Source organism: Marmota flaviventris, chromosome 2, assembly GCF_047511675.1.
Source record: "Marmota flaviventris isolate mMarFla1 chromosome 2, mMarFla1.hap1, whole genome shotgun sequence".
Lineage (NCBI taxonomy): Eukaryota > Metazoa > Chordata > Mammalia > Rodentia > Sciuridae > Marmota > Marmota flaviventris.
Window position 1 is genome coordinate 89,141,741 of NC_092499.1, and position 17,862 is coordinate 89,159,602.

The window sequence follows — 17,862 nt, forward strand, 5'->3', positions numbered from 1 at the left end:
TATTATAGGGGGTCAATCTTACTTAGAACCTCTACAGTGTTGAGGTGGCTCCCTGCATGTGGTGTCAAACCAGACACTAGCACAGTAATTAGAAATGCTGCCTTTGAAGCCAGAATGCTTGGATTTGGATCCTAGCTTGTATCATTGAATAATCTCTCTGAGCCATCCTCTGTAAAACAAGGATAATCCAAGTGCCCACTTTATAGATAAAACTAAGACTTTTAGCATAGATACTTGTAGATGCCATTATTGATTTAATTCTAATTTTTAATGGTCTGAAATTCCCTGGAAACTTCTCAGGTAGATTGGGAGCCTAGCTAATTGATTGGAGGCTTACTGGCTTTTTTTTTTTTTTTAATCCCAAGTGTCTTCTGTCATTATAGTCTTTGTATCAAGATACCTAGGGATGATAGCAGATGCTAAGGATTGAGCCCAGTGCCTCACATGTGCTAAGCAAGCACTCTACCACTGAGCTGTAGCCCCAGCCCAGCAGGTTTCTTTTTAAACCTTAGTATTGAGCATCAGATATCTTTTTCCTTTGTGTTTCTTGTTGTTGGAATGCTTGGGTTGAACCCAGGGCCTCACACATACTGGGCAAGTGCTCTACCATTGAGGTACATCTCCAGTCTTCTCCATTTTAATTTTACATTACTCAACCAAGAAAAAAAAAAAATTAAAACTCAAGTTATGTGAAGCCTGCACACACTTCCATGATTAGCTAAGCTATTAAAAGTTTGGTGTATCAAAATTCTTAAGTATTAAAATTCTTCCTACTGTGTAAGGTCCAGGCCCTAGAAAGATGGGATCAGATTATAATTGTTTTGAAAAGTGTGCTGCAAAATTGTATGGTTTATGTGTTACATGTCAGGTTACAAAGTGAGGATGAAGGTAAGGAAGGTACATTTTCTTCCGTAAAAAACAATTTCTGTAGAGACCCAGTCCATATTTTCCAAAAATAGTTGGAAGAGGGGATAAAATCTCAACTGAATGCTGAAGGACTATCTCTGAGAGTGGCCAGTAGTTGTCTTGACAAGGAAGGTGATTGCTGAATACGAAGATAGCTAAAGTTGACCGTCCCCACCCTCCCCAGCCAGCAGTATGGAAATGGAAAGGTTTTTGCCCAGGGTCTATGAAAGTGAGTAGTGGGCACAACACCACTCAAGCCCAGTCTCCAATATTCTTGCTCTTGTCTGCTGGTGCTTAAGAATGCCAAATCAATGCCAAAAGGATGCAGATGCCTAGGACACAGATGATGGAAAGAGTTGGGTTAGTCCACACTGTGGGAAGCAGTAGAAGATATAATAGAGCCAGGAAACAAAGCTTCCCATAATCGGTTGAGCAATCTTTTAATAGTCTTGTTTGGAAAAAGTCTGATTTTGACAAAAGATGATGTTGGAAGAGCCAGGAAAAGCTGCAGCAGATCACTGCACCCAAAAAGAACATCACCCAAACTGCCTTCTCCTGAAGAGTAGCCATGAAATACATATTTGAATGTGGTCAAGAGTCCCAAAAAAAGTCAAAGTGCACAATCAAGCAGATGGGTCCAAAAGTTTTCAAGTTTCTGTAATAGATGCAGAAGATGATCTTGAAGCAAGCCTGAAAGGAGGGCACATGTGGTCTATGGCTGTGAGCAGGTAGTCATTGTCCTTCAATCAGTCAAGGAGCACATCATATGGGATGACCCTCACACATCCCTACCAGACCTTATACACCAATTCCTCCATCTCCTTGGCACAGTGCACTTGCAGGGAAGGCATCAGTACCACACAACCTCCTCTTCATCCTGGGACTCTTGAGTATGTTTGTTCTTCCCCAGCTTTGGTTGGTTTGGTAATTGTCAGTTTGCCCTACTCTTCTAGCAGGGGTCCCAGGTCAGCTAGTTCCATTGTCAGTTTCCCTGTTACTGGCAGGAACGTCATTGCCCTGTGCCACTATTTTTTTTTTTTGGTACCAAGAATTGAACCCAGGGGCACTTAACCACTGAGCCACACCCCCAGTCCTTTTTTATATTTCATTTAGAGACAGTCTCACTGAATTGCTTAGTGCCTCATTAAGTTGCTGAGGATGGCTTTGAACTGCCTCAGCCTCCCAAGCCACTGGATTATAGACATGGGCCACAGCACCCAGCAACCATAGATTATATATGGGAAGACATTTGGCTGGTACTTCAATACCTTGTAGCTTCAGCTTGGAGATAGGTTGGGGCCTCTCAGCTCCAGGGGGCAGATCTCCCTGTGATAGTAGGAAGGCCAGGCAGGTAGGCTCTACTGGAGGACATAGGCCCCTGAGCTGCAACCCTCAGCATTGGAGGTGGCCAGTGGCTAAGGAGGCTGAGAACTTCAGCACCCTGCTGGCATTGGAAGGGATGCAAACTGCTCAGCCCTTACTGTCTTTTTTTGGGGTGCTGGAGGTGGAACCTAGTGCCTTACTTATGCTAGGCACATGCTTTACCACTGCACTGCTCCCCCAGCCACTTTACTGCCTTTTGACTTAATTCTCAGTATAAAGCATAGCTGAGCTTGTATGATATAGTAGGTGAAAGAAATGTGTATTTAAAGATAAGGGAAATTAGTTGTTTCTTTTGGGGGTAACATTAAGACAAATATTTATCCTTAAAACAGTCTCAGGATCAGCTATACATCAAAGTATCAAGAAAGTCATCTGGTCAGGTTTTTGGTCCACATTTCAGTCTGAAGAATCTCTAGCTCATAGCCATGCTGCCTCTATGCCATGGGCAGAATGCAGGAAACTTTCTCTCTAGTTCCGTTAGTTCTGACCTGCCAGGCAGGGTCTTGCTGCCCAGGAGATGCATCTTACTTCTCTCACCTTCTTTCTCTTCCTCTCCCTAACCAGAAGACATGGCTTTCTGGCTTTGGGAGCAGAGCCTACTGACTTTATTTGACACCAAGACATTTAGTCTCTTCTTGAGACTTTCTTTCTGCTTGAGCTTAGGCTTTTAGAACTATTTCTATTTTGGGCTGGGGATATAGCTCAGTTGGTAGAGTGCTTACCTTGCATGCAAGGCCCTGGATTCAGTCCCCAACACACACACACCCACACACACACAAAGAACTATTTCTATTTTATCTCTGCTGCATTCCTCTCCTGAGCCACTGAGTAAAAGGTAATCACTTGATTAGTTGGAACAAGGTAAGGGGAAATGCAGGGAACCCTAGGAGCTCAATTCAGGAAGTGGAAAACTTGGGCCGAAACACCAGTTCTACTGGTTAGCAGCTGCCTATCTGAGCAGGTCTGCCTTTGCTATCTCTCTGTAAACTTGTGCTGACACCTCTTACTCCAAAGGGTTTGTTGTGAGAGTTAAAGTAGACATGAGAGTCCCTCTTGGATCAAGCAGTTGATTTGACTCTGCAGCCCAGCAGGCAGCCCAGAGAGGGGCACAAAGGCAGCAGCTGGAGCTGGTCTGCCCTGTTGTTGAATGGAAGCCAGAGTTGAGTGAGATGTCTGACATTCTTATTCACTTAGGCCTCCAGCTGCAACTCGTTTGACTCCTGTTTTACTCTTTGTGGAAACATGTTTATACCCTCCAGGGCAGCAAATATATCTTGGAATGTGATAAAAAAGATTAACCAGTAAATATTTATTAAGCTCTACTATGGACTTCACATTGATGACTGGATATAAAGAAATGTAAAGTATGCTTTCTCCCTTCAGGGAGTTTACAATTTAGTTATAGAAACAAGATATAACAGATTAGAAGCTGAGAGAATATCTGAGAAAAATAAGCCAGTCAAAAGCAGACACTTCAAGGAAAGCCATAGCAAAAAAGCCAAAGAAGTGGAGCAGATAATCTGAGAACACTCAGAGGAAGTAAGGACCAGAGTGGGGCAGTGTGTCCTGGAAGCTATCATGAACCCTGGAGCCAGTGGTTCATGTGGGACTCAAGTTGTTTCCACTTTTATCTTGCTATTCTTAGCATATTGGCTTTTGTCCTTAGGCTGATCCCCATAGGGGACCCAATTGACTACCCTAGTTTCAGAGCAACTTGAAGCTACCAAAAAAAAAAAAAAAAAAAAAAAAAAAAAAAAAACACCTCCCAGCCAATTTCCTCTCATGGCTTTTGGCCAGATTGTCACATATTTGGGGCCTGAGCAGTCCCTGGCAAAAGGAAGTTACCAAGATTGAGTTACACTTATCAAGATCTACCTGCTAGGGCTGGGGCTGGGCTTTTTCCTGAGTTCACAGGTAAAAACTGGGTTTCATTCATCAAATGAATGAAGAGAGATGGGGTGGATTTAAGAAAGTCAACTAACAGTATCTGCCGTGTGGGTAGTGCTGGGAAGACAATGAGTGAAATGTAGCAAAATAGCCTCCTGGACTCTGAAACAGATTGCCTAACTTCAAAACCCTGTTTGTCACTTAGTGACCTGATCATGAGGCCTTAAGTTTCCTCATCTCGGAAATGGAACAGTAATAGTTTCTTCCAAGATTGCAAATTTCTTGGTAGCAGGGACTTGTTCACTGAGTTATCCCCAGCATCTAGCTGGTACTCAATAGATATTTGTTGAATAGATTTATTAACTGAACTTCTGTGAGAATTAAATGAGTTAATGTATAGTAAGAGCTTGGCAAAGTGCATAACCTACAGTATATGTGAAAGAAAAGTCCCCTTTAGCCATAACCAATGTAGAAACAAGGGGCAGGGGCCGGGGTGGGGGTGGCTCTGCATGCATTCTGTAGCTGCTTTGCATCATCTGTGCTGCAGGTTTATTAGTAGCTCTTGCTCATTACAGAAATTGAGACTGTCAAGAAGGCTGCTCTGGTAGACAGGGGCTGAGACTCCAAAGGCTCAACACATCCCCTGCTGGAAATGATACATTTGCAAGTCAGACCTGGGCTCCAGTTTGCAGCTCTTTCCTGACTGGCTTCTGAGCAGCTCCTCACATTGCTGTTAAAGCCTGAGTTGATTCCAGATACCTCTTAAATCAGACTTCTTTCTAAGTCGCCTAGCCAGAATCTAGAGGGGTGCTTATTTCACTAATAAGACTTTTCTTATTTACCCTATTCCTAAAGAAGTTGCAGTCAATTTTTGGTAGTCCCCCTTTTCCCTGCTCTGACAGGTAAACCAACCCCTCCTGTAGGGGCTGCTCCCAGGAAAGACACATCCATAGGATAGGCCTCTTCAGGGGCTGCTGCCAGTCACTGACCTGTTATGGAATGAGAGCGGACTTGCACCTGAGGTTTAAGGCCCTGGCCTTCCTGTCCCAGAGATGACATCTCTAGCCAGAGGCAGGCCCTTTCCTTCCAGTGGCACTCACAGCCCCTGTCACAGTAGATTGTGGCCAGACTCTGGCTGAGTGGCTCTCTTTGAGCCATCTGTGCATTGTCACCCAGGAAAGTCAAAGCTCCCCTTTGCCATTAAGTATCACAATGAAAACCAGGGCTTCAAACCCAAATCCTGGCTTCGCCATGTCCTGACTAACTGGGGACAAGTTACTACCTCCAACCCACCTCATGGTGCTTTGAGGAGTCAGTGAAATAACAGGTGGAAAGAGGCCAACCACACTGTGCCTGACATACACTGGATACTTCACAAAAGGATCTTCTCTGTTGCCATCTCCATATCATTTAAAACCAAGTATTTTCACAATTCTACATACCTGGTCCTGGAAAAAAAAAATTCCATTTTCTGTTCATCTGCTTGAAAAATACTGTTTCTCCAGAAGGAAAACTTATTAGGAAGTGACAGGAGAGTCTCTTGCCAGGGTCACTCCTAATCCAGGTGATATTCTGACCCGTTTTCTCTCTTGTTTCCGAAATAGCATTGTTGAAGGATGTGGTTACCTACCTGTCCTCTTGCCCCTCCCTAAATGATCCCACCACCAAAATTCCTCCCATGACCTGGCCCTACCCCCTGCCTGCTAAAAGGGCCCACCAAAAGTAACTAACTCCTCCCATAGCCTGGCTCTGCTAAGGCTGCCTATAAAACCTAGACCATGGGGTGGCTAGCAGTCATCCCCACCCCCACCCCCATTGAGCCACATCAGGTGATTGACTGATTGACTCTGCCACTGAATAAAGATCTTGCTGATCCCAGGTCTGCTTCCTGCCTCCTGCCTCCCACCTCTGTCACTTAAGCTCCATGTGCTTTTAATTGTGACCAGAGATTGGGCAAGAAGGTTGGTTCCTGCCTACTGCCATCTTCACTGGGTTTGTCCCCTTCTTTCTTTCCCTCTCTTCTTTCTTTCCTCAGTTGCCCCAGAGGCCCAGGCATTGTGGGAGTGGAGGCATGAGAATGTTAACCAGTTTCTCAGGGAATTGTCATTGTCTTCCCTTAGATCCCTCATGGTCCCTTGTCTCCTCCCTTCCCCTACTTATTGTTACCCGTGAAGATCTGCAGCCCAGACCAGGCTATTGGAAGGCCTCATCTTGCACACTTTGTTTTCAGGCAGAGGGCCAACACTGGGCCTTATGATCAAGGCCAGAGGGCAGTGGCCAGGAAGCAACTTTCTGCCAGTCAGCAGCAGTAGTCCGTTCTCCTGGACTCTTCCTCTACTAAGTTACCTTTGTTGGGAGAAAAGTTTCTGCAGGCATTCCTGAATCTGCAGCTTGCAGGCATTCCTCTGTGGAGCACGATGGAAAGAACACCACTGTCAAACACTTCCCCTGCCAGCCAGGTGTCCACGCCTTGCTGGGCTTCCCCCACAGGGAAGAAGGGAAGCCAGAAAGGATAGGGCATGCAGGATACCTAGAGTGTCCCCACTGACTAGGCCCTTGAACCTTCTTCCCGCTGAGAACTCTAGGAGCTAACCTGGAGGTCCTCCTCTCCTTTGCTGCCTACACCCTGGAGGACAGCAGATACCCTGGAGGCACCTCACCTAACTGCCTCTGGCCTAGCCCTCCTGGCAAAGCCAGTTCTGGAGCTCAGGACACAGGCCTCCAAAGGCAATACCTGCTCATTAATCTAAGCCCCTCCTTTCAGGAGCCTGCCCTGGCTTTGGGTAGTGGGGGATAAAGCAAGCACCTCCCTTCCTGGTCCTGTGGTAAGAGGCTCTGAGGAGTGTGGGGCAGGTGGAGACAGGCCCATCGCAGCCATCAGAAAGACCTGTATAAAGGGGTTGGGAAGTGTGGGGGGAAAGCTAAAGATCTAGAAAATTTGTCAGTAAAAGGGGATTTTTTTTTTTTTCTGGCACACTGGGCAGTCCATTTGTTTCTAAACATTTTTATTATTTGAGAAAACTTGGGAAGCATTTAGTTTATGCAAATTTTAGTATTTCATTGTGAACATGGCCTTTCCAAACACATCCTCAAAAGATTTTTAAAGGGGCTGGGGATGTGGCTCAAGTGGTAGCGCGCTCGCCTGGCATGCGTGCGGCCCGGGTTCGATCCTGAGCACCACATACAAACAAAGATGTTGTGTCCACCGAAAAATAAATAAATAAATATTTTTTTTAAAAAAAAAAAGATTTTTAAAAACCATGCAATGGGACAGGGAGCCTGATTCACCAAAATGGTTCAGTTAAGACAAATATCTTGAATCTACAAGTGTATGTCCATTCACAAAGCCAGAAGAAAGCAAAGCAAAAGAACATTGAGAAAATGTGAGAATGCTGCTGTGGCTGATTCACACTGCTGCAGATCCCTGGGAGCCAAAATTCAAAGGCAGAAATGTCTGCGGTGACAGCACTGCCACTGCCGCTGACTGAATTACAGATGCATCACATTCAGGGCTTGCTGCTAGAATGGGCCTACACTGGCAATAAAAGGATCAACTGGGGTCTATGAGAAGGGAAAGTTAAATTCCAGTCCTGACTGCCTCTAATATTCTCTGCAGCTTTGCTGAGTCACTTAATCTCTTGAGACTGCATATGGCATCTGTAGGGGGAGGGGTGTGGCTAGAGTCCCTTTCAGCTCTGTGATTCATGGGTTCTAATTAAGAATGGCTAGAGCATAGAACCTCTTCCAGTGTTCGTTCATTCATTCAACAAAGCTTACATGAGCCACTGCTTTATGCCAAAGCACCATACTGGTTTTCCTGACCTGGAGAGCTCAGAGGCTCCTGGGGTTAGCAGAAGTGACTCTGCTGGAATAGAGGGCATAGGGCACACTACTAACCCAGGACCATGGTTACTTGAGCACTTGCATCTGCAACCAGGCTGCTTCTTATGGCTAATAGATTCCCCTCAGTACATACTATTACAAAAACAGATTCAAATTTGCAGATACTCTTATCACATTACAAAACCATGCAACATGGCTATTTACACAGACCAATAGTTTCCAGAAGTCCTTGAAGAAAAAAAGGAATCAAAGAATCAACAATTACCGATTATCATACTCAGGAATTGAAATCTATTAGAAGTGGTAAAGATGCAGTGATGTGCTAGAGGGATGCAACAGGTGGATGGTGGTGTAAGCACCAGCTGTCCAGTCTCTGGAAGCTGGAGTCAGTCTGGATGCTTATCGATCCCGTGCTCTCCTGGCTTCTATTCTGGGTTTGATTCTCCAGGATGGCAGTTAGAGAAACTGACAGAGGAGGTGGTTTGTTTTGTTTTCAGTTTCTTTTATGCATTGACTGTTATCTCTTTGTGCTAGATACTGTAGCAGAAATCTGAAAAAGGCATGATTTTTCTTGATTTGTGACATTGTTGATAGTTTCTTTGAGAATTTCCACCTGCTTACTAACAAGTGGCAGAAACTTAGAAATGTTATATTTCTTAAAGAGAATAATTATAATTATTATCTGAGTAAATTATTGTTTCAAATTTAATGTAATAAACTATGTGCTGCCCCATTAACTCCTTCACACCTTCGTATTTTCCTTCCCTCTAAACATACCATTTCTGAAATTTAGAAGAGGAAAGAAAAAGAATTATTCATATCCCTTCATTGCCTTGGAATTTGTGGGAGAAAATGTTCAAATATACAAGTTTTAAGTATTCTTCACAGATCTTTGGATTCTATATTAGTCTTTAATTTTGTATTTTTAACTCTTACTTATTTTTAGTTTTGTATTTTATAAATAGAAAAACATTCACTGAAAATTTTGAACAATGCAAATATATTAAAAGTCAAATAAAACATTCCTTTCATTTTTCCCAATCCCTGGGATAACTACCATGAACGGTTTGTTGTTAAACTTACAGGTGCATAAGTATATTTTATTTTTAGCAAATAAATGGTTATTCCATCACATTTTTCAGCAACTTGGTATTTTCTCTCAATTATCATTGTTACTGATGCACATTTTTGGTGGCTTCCAGTTTTTTACAGTTATAAATAATACTACAATGAATATATATATATATATATATATATATATATATATTTTTTTTTTTTTTTTTTTTTTTAGTCATGGGTGGACACAATATCTTTATTTTTTTATGTGTTGCTGAGGATTGAACCCAGTACCTCACACATGCTAGGTGAGCGCTCTACCTCTGAGCCACAACCCCAGCACTACAATGAATATTTTCTTACAGATATCTTTGGGCCCATATACAATTCTTTCTTTCTTTAATTTTATTTTTTTAGTTGATGAACACAGTACCTTTATTTTATTTATTTTTATGTGGTGCTGAGGATTGAACCCAGTGCCTTACATGTGCTAGGCAAGTGCTCTACCACTGAGCTACAACCGCAGCCCTACAATTCTTTCTTAATGTGGATTCCTAGAAGTGCATTTACTGGATCAAGTGGATGCACATTTTAAATTTTCATCAAAATTGTAAAATGCCCTCCAAGTAATTGTACCAAGTCACTGTCCTACCTATTGAATTTTTTTTCTCCATATGATGAGGGGATGGTAAGTTCCTTCTATCTTAGTTTGCATTTCCTGGATCATTAGTGAGATAGAGCAGAAGTGAATTGTTTATGATTAAGTTTACTCACAAAGTTTTATTGAAATACAAAAAGAAGAGAAATAGAGTCCTTCAAAAGGAAACGATAGCCTAATTAATAAGAAAATATTTCATGTAACCACTAATTTAAGTGTTTACATTTAATGCCATGATATCCAACACTGTGCAATTTACCCAAAATGTCTTATGTGTGCAGCTTGAGACCTTTGTCAGGAGGTGACTGGGGTTATGGTTTTGGTGGATTAACCTGCCACCAGTTGGTGGGTAGATAAGAATGAACAATAAATGACATAGTCAGGCCAACAGAGAAGAAAATTAATGTTTATTGAGCTCTCAGGGTGAGCAATTCCTGTGCCAGAAGCTTTGTTTATTTAATTCCTACAATCCTGTGAGGTGAAATCATCCCCATTTTATGGATGAGGAAATTGTGGTTCAATAGGTTTAAGAGCATGCCGAAGGTCACTCGACTGGTGAATCCTATACCTGGGATGTGAACTCAGTACCATGAAAACAGAGTCTGGGCTCTTGACCAAATATCACATCACTTCAGTATAGGAAAAAAAAAATCAAGAAATAGTTTTCAAAAATAAGTTGTATAAAGAAGAGTCCCTGACTTTCCACCTGGCTGTCAAAAGAAGTGGGCCCTGGAGTAGGCACAACCCAGCCAGGTAGCACCTGCAGTACCGTAGCAGTGACCTAGGCTCTGGGTGAGCATTTGCCAGGTTAACAGTTGAAAGGACGGAAAGAGGTGTTTCAGCCATAGTCCTGGGTAAGTGCAGGGGTGAGATGAGCAGATGACTGGAGCTTGGGCCCCCGCACAATTGGACATGTGGAGGAAAAAAGAGCCAGTGAAGAGGACTCAAGGCTCAGAGAGGAGGGCATAATGAAGGCCATGCTTCACCTGGTGCTTTTGAGAGAGCTGACAGGTACACATAACCAGAAGCTCAAGCCACCTTGCCAGCAAAAATCCCCTTTCCTGCTCAGAGTTCTGGAAATGAAGGGGCCTTACAGAGTGGCTGCCTCTGGTCCCTGACAACCCAGTACACTGGTCCCCATCCTGCCTTCCCCTCCCCCACTCACCTTTCCATCCCCAACCTCACCAACTTGAGCCCTGCTGTTCTTCACAGCAAAATTGAAGGAGACCCTGAGAAGGAAGCTCAATCCAGCTGTGCCCAGCATCTGCCAGACCTGAGTCCAGCATCTCTGAATCTTGGGGGGCTGGGGGTGAGTCAGAGAAATCCAACTAAAGTGGGGGAAGTGTAGGGTGGACAAGAGGCTCACCCTGATCCTAGCTGGCAGCCCTTCCTCTCCCTCCCCCTCCGTAAAGGAAGGCAGAGGAAAAAAAAATGTGTTTTTATAAATAGCTTCAGCCCCAGCTGATTTGTAAATTCAGTGGGTTTTTTGTGTCAATGACATCACCCTCCTCCCCATGGCAACCCCCGACGATATCAAAATTGCCAAGCAACGTTGAAGCAGCTCGTGCCCCAAACGAGCAGGTTGCTGCCTGAGGATTTAATGGAGAAATCCCAAAGTGAGCTGGGGTGCACGGTGGAGGAGGGGCACGCTGCGACCCCTTGCTTGCGGGCCCTGAGCAAGGCGGGAGCTGCCGGCTGCTTGCCAGGCAGCCTGGACACGCCAGGGCTCCACAGCCAGCTCCTTTTGACAGCAGCTGCTGTCCACAGCAGGTGGGGGAGGGCACTGCTCCCCTCCTGATGTGCCAGGAGCCACAAGCAGCCATTCAGGTGACTAAGCCGGCCCACCGCCACTGAGTCACCCACCCGCCAGAGCTTTTCTTCCTTTCTTTTTGCATTTGATTATTTTGGGAGCTGAAAACTTGGAGCTGCACCTGAGTCCCGCCTCTTCTCTCTCTCCCCTCCCTACCTTGGCTTGGAGGAAGATGGGTCTTACTGTGAATCTGCCACTACTCCCTAAGGATATAGAAGTCATGGTGGGGGCCAGGGGTGCCCGCCAAGAGATTGTAGCTGGCAGAGTGCAATAGCAGACATGGTGATCAGGCTGCCAGTGTGTCCTCTGGAGGTGTCAAGAGAGGAAGGGGAGTCTTGTCCACACCGACTGCAGTTCTCTTGGGCTGGCTTTGAACTCACCTCATGAGATGTTTCTGTAAATGAGTGACTTCTAGGGTAACAATGGCATTCGGAGAGTGAAGCTGGATTGGCTTAAGCAGGCCTGTGCAGGTAGGTGGCTCTGTGCTGGGTGTGGGCCCATGTGTGTGAGAGAGAGTGAGTGCTGTGTGACTGAGTGTGTGTCATCTCCCTGTTGATGATAGAAGCTGTGTCCAGCAAAGAGCTAAGGATGGGGACTTGATAACAGTTTATCGTAACTGATGCTGGGTGAGTTCAGGCCCTAGATGGTGCTGGGAAGAGGGACATCAAGCACATGGCCTGAGCAGGCTGAGGAGCAACTGCCAGCTGGTTAGGCCCAGGCCCTCTCTGGATCCACATAACAGAGACCCAGTAAGATGCCAAGGTAGGAAGTGGTCCAGTGGGGCTGGCCAAGGATGGGAGCAAAACCCACCAGGGGCCTGGTTAGTGCACAAGTTCTCTCCTCTTCCTGACAGCCCTGGGCACCAAGGAAACAATTTCCTACCAAGAATCCTGTCACTCTCCCATGTAGGGCTGATCAGCACCTATGTGGCCCCTGCTGATCTCCCAGGCACTTTCAGTGAGAAGGGTGCTGGCCAGGGCACATCTGGGAGTCACCCTTGAACCCCTGGCACCCACAGGGCATGCCCCAGTGTGTGTCAGGCAGAGGGGTGTGGGCCCCACCTCCCCTACACAGCTGGCAGCCTCTTGGGCACACCGGTGAGTAAGCTGCAGGAGGGAGGGAGGCTGTGGGCCCACAGAGGCAGGATGACACCGAACAGGAGCCTTCAGGAGAAGAGGCTGGGCAAGAAAAGCACTGAGGTTTTCTTTTTCTTTTCCTTTTTTTTTTTTTTTTTTCTCTTCTGCCTGAAGGGAGCGCCGCTTCCTGGGCTCCAGACAAGTGCCAGCCTGCAGTGGGAGAGAGTGAGGCCCAGCTGCCTGAAGGAGCGGCCAAGGTAAGGTTCCTGCTGCTGCTATAGGCTGTGCTTCCAGGACTGGGGATGGGGATTGAGGCATTGAGGCTACCCCCACCTAGGACAGGAAGGCTGATTCCATGTTCCTGAAAAAGCTATGGGTCCTTGGGCTAAGGAGTCCCATGCTCTGTCCAACCTGCCACCCTTCTCTAGGTGGATTTTGAAACAGCCCAATCCACACTGGCCTCTAGCCCCCTTACCAGGAGAGAGGTTTGTTTCTACAGTGCCTGTATTTACTTCCTGCGTGGACTAGGCCAAGCCAGTGCTACCAGGATGCCCCTACAGGAGGCCCCACTCATCTCACCCCTCATGTATTCATTCCACAAATATTTATGGAGCGTCCGTCCACAGGGTCCCAGGCTCTGAGTCATGCTCTTTCACTGAGCTTGACCTGGTACAGATTCTGACTCTGAAACTCAGTGTCAGGCCAGGGTCAGGGGGCCAACTGGCTGAGTGCACTCCCTCCTCACAGGCCTCAGGCTCCTTACCTCTCCTGCAGGCTTACTGGCCACATGGGCTTCAGGGACATCAGGCTCAGTGAACTGGGGATTATAAAGTATGGGTTCCCAAAGCTGCATGGCTAATGCAGTGCAGTCTCCCATTTGCTCTTTCCCTGGCATTACATGAGAAGGTCAGAGGTTCCTGCATTTCTGCTTAGGGTCTTCCCTGAGCTGGTTCTGATGGGAAATGGGGTCGAGGAGTAGAGGACCAATTCAAAGCTCAGTGGTCCCTAGGCCTGTGGGCCTGGGAGCTAACCTAGGGGGCACTGGGGCTTGTGGGCCAAGCAAGGAGCCTCTCTAGGCAGGTTTCCCTGCAATGGTCCTGGTACTTGGCTCTGGGAATTTTAGTGACAAGAGCACGAGGAAAGTTTTGGCACCAGGAGCAGGCCTTTCTGGAAACACTGATTTGCGTGGAAGCTTCATCCCTGAGAAGGGTAGCAGGGTCGGAGTGTGGGGACTGCATGGTCAGTCTAGTTCTCAAGAACAGATTGATTCTTTGGGTTCTCTGAGCTCTTTGAGACAGGACAGGCACAGGGTAGGTACCAACTAATGGGGTCTCCAGCCAGGGCAAAGCCCACTCTGTATTATTCACCCCTGAGGATAACCACCAATGTCTCCTGTCCTGGAAGAAGACATAGGACAAGGTCAGAAGGAGCCCATAAGTATTTCCTACACCTGGCTCCAGGATGAGGAAAATGACCCAGCTGTGGCAGTATTTCCTTCTTCCTCTCAAAAGGTGATTCTAGCCAGGTACTGTGGTGCCTGCCTATAATCCCAGCAGCTTGGAAGGCTGAGGCAGGAGGATCATAAGTTCAAAGCCAGCCTCAGCAATAGCAAGGTGCTAAGCAACTCAGTGAGACCCTGTCTCTAAATAATATACAAAATAGGGCTGGGGATGTGGCTCAGTGGTTGAGTACCCTTGAGTTCAATCTCCAATACCAAAAAAAAAAAAAAAAAAAAAGTGACTGTAAACTTGGGAGGCCTCCAGGTACATGGAACTGCACAGTGGTGGTATCCAGCTGGTGGGCACAATGGCAGAGGCTCGGAAGCAGCAGGCAAACAACAAACCAGCAGGGTATTAGCTGGTGGTCTAGGAAGGAGTGGAAGGCTCTGGCCTGCTCTGTGGAAACCCCACTCAGTTCAGGGTAGCAGCCTATCCTAGAGGTTCTGGAGGGCTGTGCCTTGTGAGGACACACCCTCTACCCCCATGGGAGCTCAGTCCTAGGGCCCAAAGGGAGCTAAATTGAGAAGTGGGAGATATGAGGTAAAGGGAATCTTATCTTTCCTGGGTTTTAGTCTGTTGTGCTGCTACAACAACATGTGAGACTGGGTAATTTATATGCAGTAGAACTTTATTTGGGTCATAGTTCTGGAGACTAGAAAATCTAAGATTGAGAAGCTCACATCTGGCAAGGGCCTCATGCTGTATCATCCCATGGCAGAAAGTGGAAGGGCAAGAGAGGGAAGGGAGCAAGAGAGGGCCTAATTCCCCAGGTATGGTGGCCCACGCCTGTAATCCCAGCAACTCCAGAGGCCGAGGCAGGAAAATCAAAGTTCAAGGCCAGCCTCAGCACTGAGTGAGGCCCTAAGCAACTTAGCCAGACTCTGTTTCAAAATAAAAATAAAAAGGAGCTGCGGTGTAGCTCAGTGGTTAAGTACCCCTGGGTTCAATCCCCAGTAACCCCGCCCCCAAATAAGAGAGAGGGGCCTAACTCAATTTTGTAATAAACTTTTATGTAAAGACATTAATTCATTTGTGAGGGCAGAGCCCTCAAGACCCAAATACTTCTTGAAGGTCTCACCTCTTTAACCCTGTTGCATTGGGGATTAATTTTCCAACACATGAACTTTGGGGGACACATTCAGACCACAATACTTGTCAAGATGTGGGATCCAGTCAGTGCTTTTTCTGGATACCTGACTTCCAGGCCCATGATAGGGATTGTGTGTTTATTAAGTACAAAATACTGGTGGCCAGAGGGGTGGTGGGGAAAAGTACTGATAGATAAATGGGACAGAACCCTTGCCCCGGGGACACTTATAATCCTTTGATAGAGCAATGTAAAGGAAAGCTGAGCATGGGGTCAACCCCACCAAAAACAAGCTGAACCACAGAGCCACAATCAGCAACTGGGTGGCTTTGTCCTTCCGCCCACTCTGGGCCCCAGACTCATCACTGAAATTGTCAGCCATGACTCATCCAGTCCAGATAATTTATAAAATTAAACCAATACTAGAAGATGATTCTTAACATAGACTTTATACAGATGGACCAAAGGGGGGAAAAAAAAAAGAATGAAAAACACTTATGGAAAAAGCTTCAATCTACAGGTCCTAGCGGAAAATGAGTGCTCATGTAGTAAGACACAGTAGTAGGGCCCAAAGGGAGCTAAATTGAGAAGTGGGAGATATGAGGTAAAGGGAATCTTATCTTTCCTGGGTTTTAGTCTGTTGTGCTAAACAGGATGATGGGGTTAACAGTGTAGTCAGCAGGATGAGCATCAGGCCTGGCATTGCTTCTTCCTGGTGACTTGGATAAGTTACTTCATGTCTCTAGGTCTTGATTTCCTGACATGTTCAACAAACATAATTATAATACCTATGTGATATGGTTGTTGAAACAGCATTAAGTAAAACAATATGGGTGCTGCTAAGATTACTGAAGGAGCAAGGTGCCATGAGGAAGAGACCTTGTTTAAGAGAATCAGGAAAGGCTTCCTGGAGGAGGTGGCTGTAGAAGAACCCTTCCCTCAAGAAAAGCGAAGCTCTCAGAACGCTGGTAGATCTATGCCCATCCAAGCTAGGAAGAACTGCAATACCAGGTCCATTTTTCTCCCAGTAGCAAACTGTTTACCCACTGAGTTTCTCTCAGGAATTAATTTAAAGAATTAATTCTTTTTCTAGTATTAGGGAATGAACCCAGGCTCACTCTATCACTCATCACATCCTCAGTTTCCCCATCTTTTTTTTTTGAGATGGGGGTTCTAAGTTGCTCAAGATGGCCTCAAACTTGGAATCCTCCTGCCTCAGCCTCCTGAGTAGCTGGGATTATAGACATGTGCCACTGTGCCTGGCTACTTAAGACTATTAGACCCCCTTATGGGGGTCTGGAGTTCAAAATGTGGATACTTGGACTGGACTGCACATAGTAATCAAGAGGCTGGGTATGGCCCTGGTCCCATTCCTGTTTGAACCTGGACTCTTTTGTCACATGGTGTCCACAATTCCTTGAATAACCATATTCTATTGACCCCCATATAAAGCACAAAACTTGGAGGTGCTGCATGTGGAGGGACTGGAGTTGGAGACCACTGAGAGCTCCTTGACTACTGTGGCAAGTGACTTGGAAATGCCTGGTTATCATAATGCTCAGTCTCAGACTTTCTTTGCTTTTATTACCAAAAGTTTATCTGTCCTATGAATGTAGGAAAAGCAATCCCTCAGTCTAGTCACCCCCCACCAAAAAAATAAAAAATAAAGTGAAACCCAAAACATAACAGGCTTTCAAATTCTGAGCGAAATCATGTTTTTTTTTTTTTTTAAAAAAAGTACCCTTATAACTACATAAGAGGTCACATGGGCCTCATTCCTACAAAGGAACACCCATGCTGGCCAGCATTTTCTATAAAACCTCATCATGACACATCAGGCAGTGCAGAGACCCAAGTATTTACAGAGGAACAATGATGACTACTTTTGCACACCTGTGGGTTCTCTGTGGTAACCTATTCTGCCAAAGTGGTGCCTTGATCAGCAAATCCAGGCGTCTCTGCCCTGGTCATAATCTACTTGTGCTCTGGTTTGCCCACAGCTTCTGTCCATTCAGGTGGAAGCAGACTTTTGTCCTTCATACATACTTAGGCTGCCCAGGACCTGAGGAGGCCCCTCTGGGTGCTCAGAGAAGCAGGTGTAGAAAGTGCAGGTAGGTGGTACATTTGTTCTGGCCTCTGATCTCAGTGCAGCAGGACCCAGCTCACTCTCCCCAGGGCAAATAGCAACAAACCAGTCACCTTGGTCAAGGTCTCCTGTTGCCTGCCTGCCTGCCTGCCTGCCTGCCTGGTCAAGGGGCTCCTGAAGATTATGGCAGCAGTAGAGTTAAAACCGGGTAGACTGGTTCTGTGGTTCAGCTCCCTAGCCTGGAGCATCTCCAGCTCCATTTTCTTTCTTTCAGTTTCAAATAAGGCTCCATATGGAATTATGCAGAGGAAGGCACAGGAGTAGAGGGAGTTAGGGGACCAGTTACACCGGAGTCTCCTTGTATGGCCCAGCACAGTACCAGGTCAGCAGGGAGGAGCTCAGAGGAGGAAAGGCTACCATAAGGGAACTGGTCATCTCAGATTGCTTGCTACAGCACATTCAAGCCACAGGGAGTCCTCTGAGAATGTCTAGTCCAAACCCCATCATTTTTACAGAGGGAAACAGGCCCAGAGAAGGAAAGTAAGTACTGAGGTGACACTGCTAACTTGTC

General features: G+C 46.0%; 1 pseudogene; it reads right to left on the minus strand.

Moving 5' to 3' along the window:
- Positions 1-979: 979 nt before the first annotated feature.
- LOC114084754 (adiponectin receptor protein 1 pseudogene) lies at positions 980-15,587 on the minus strand (annotated as a pseudogene).
- Between the last annotated feature and the right edge of the window lie 2,275 nt (positions 15,588-17,862).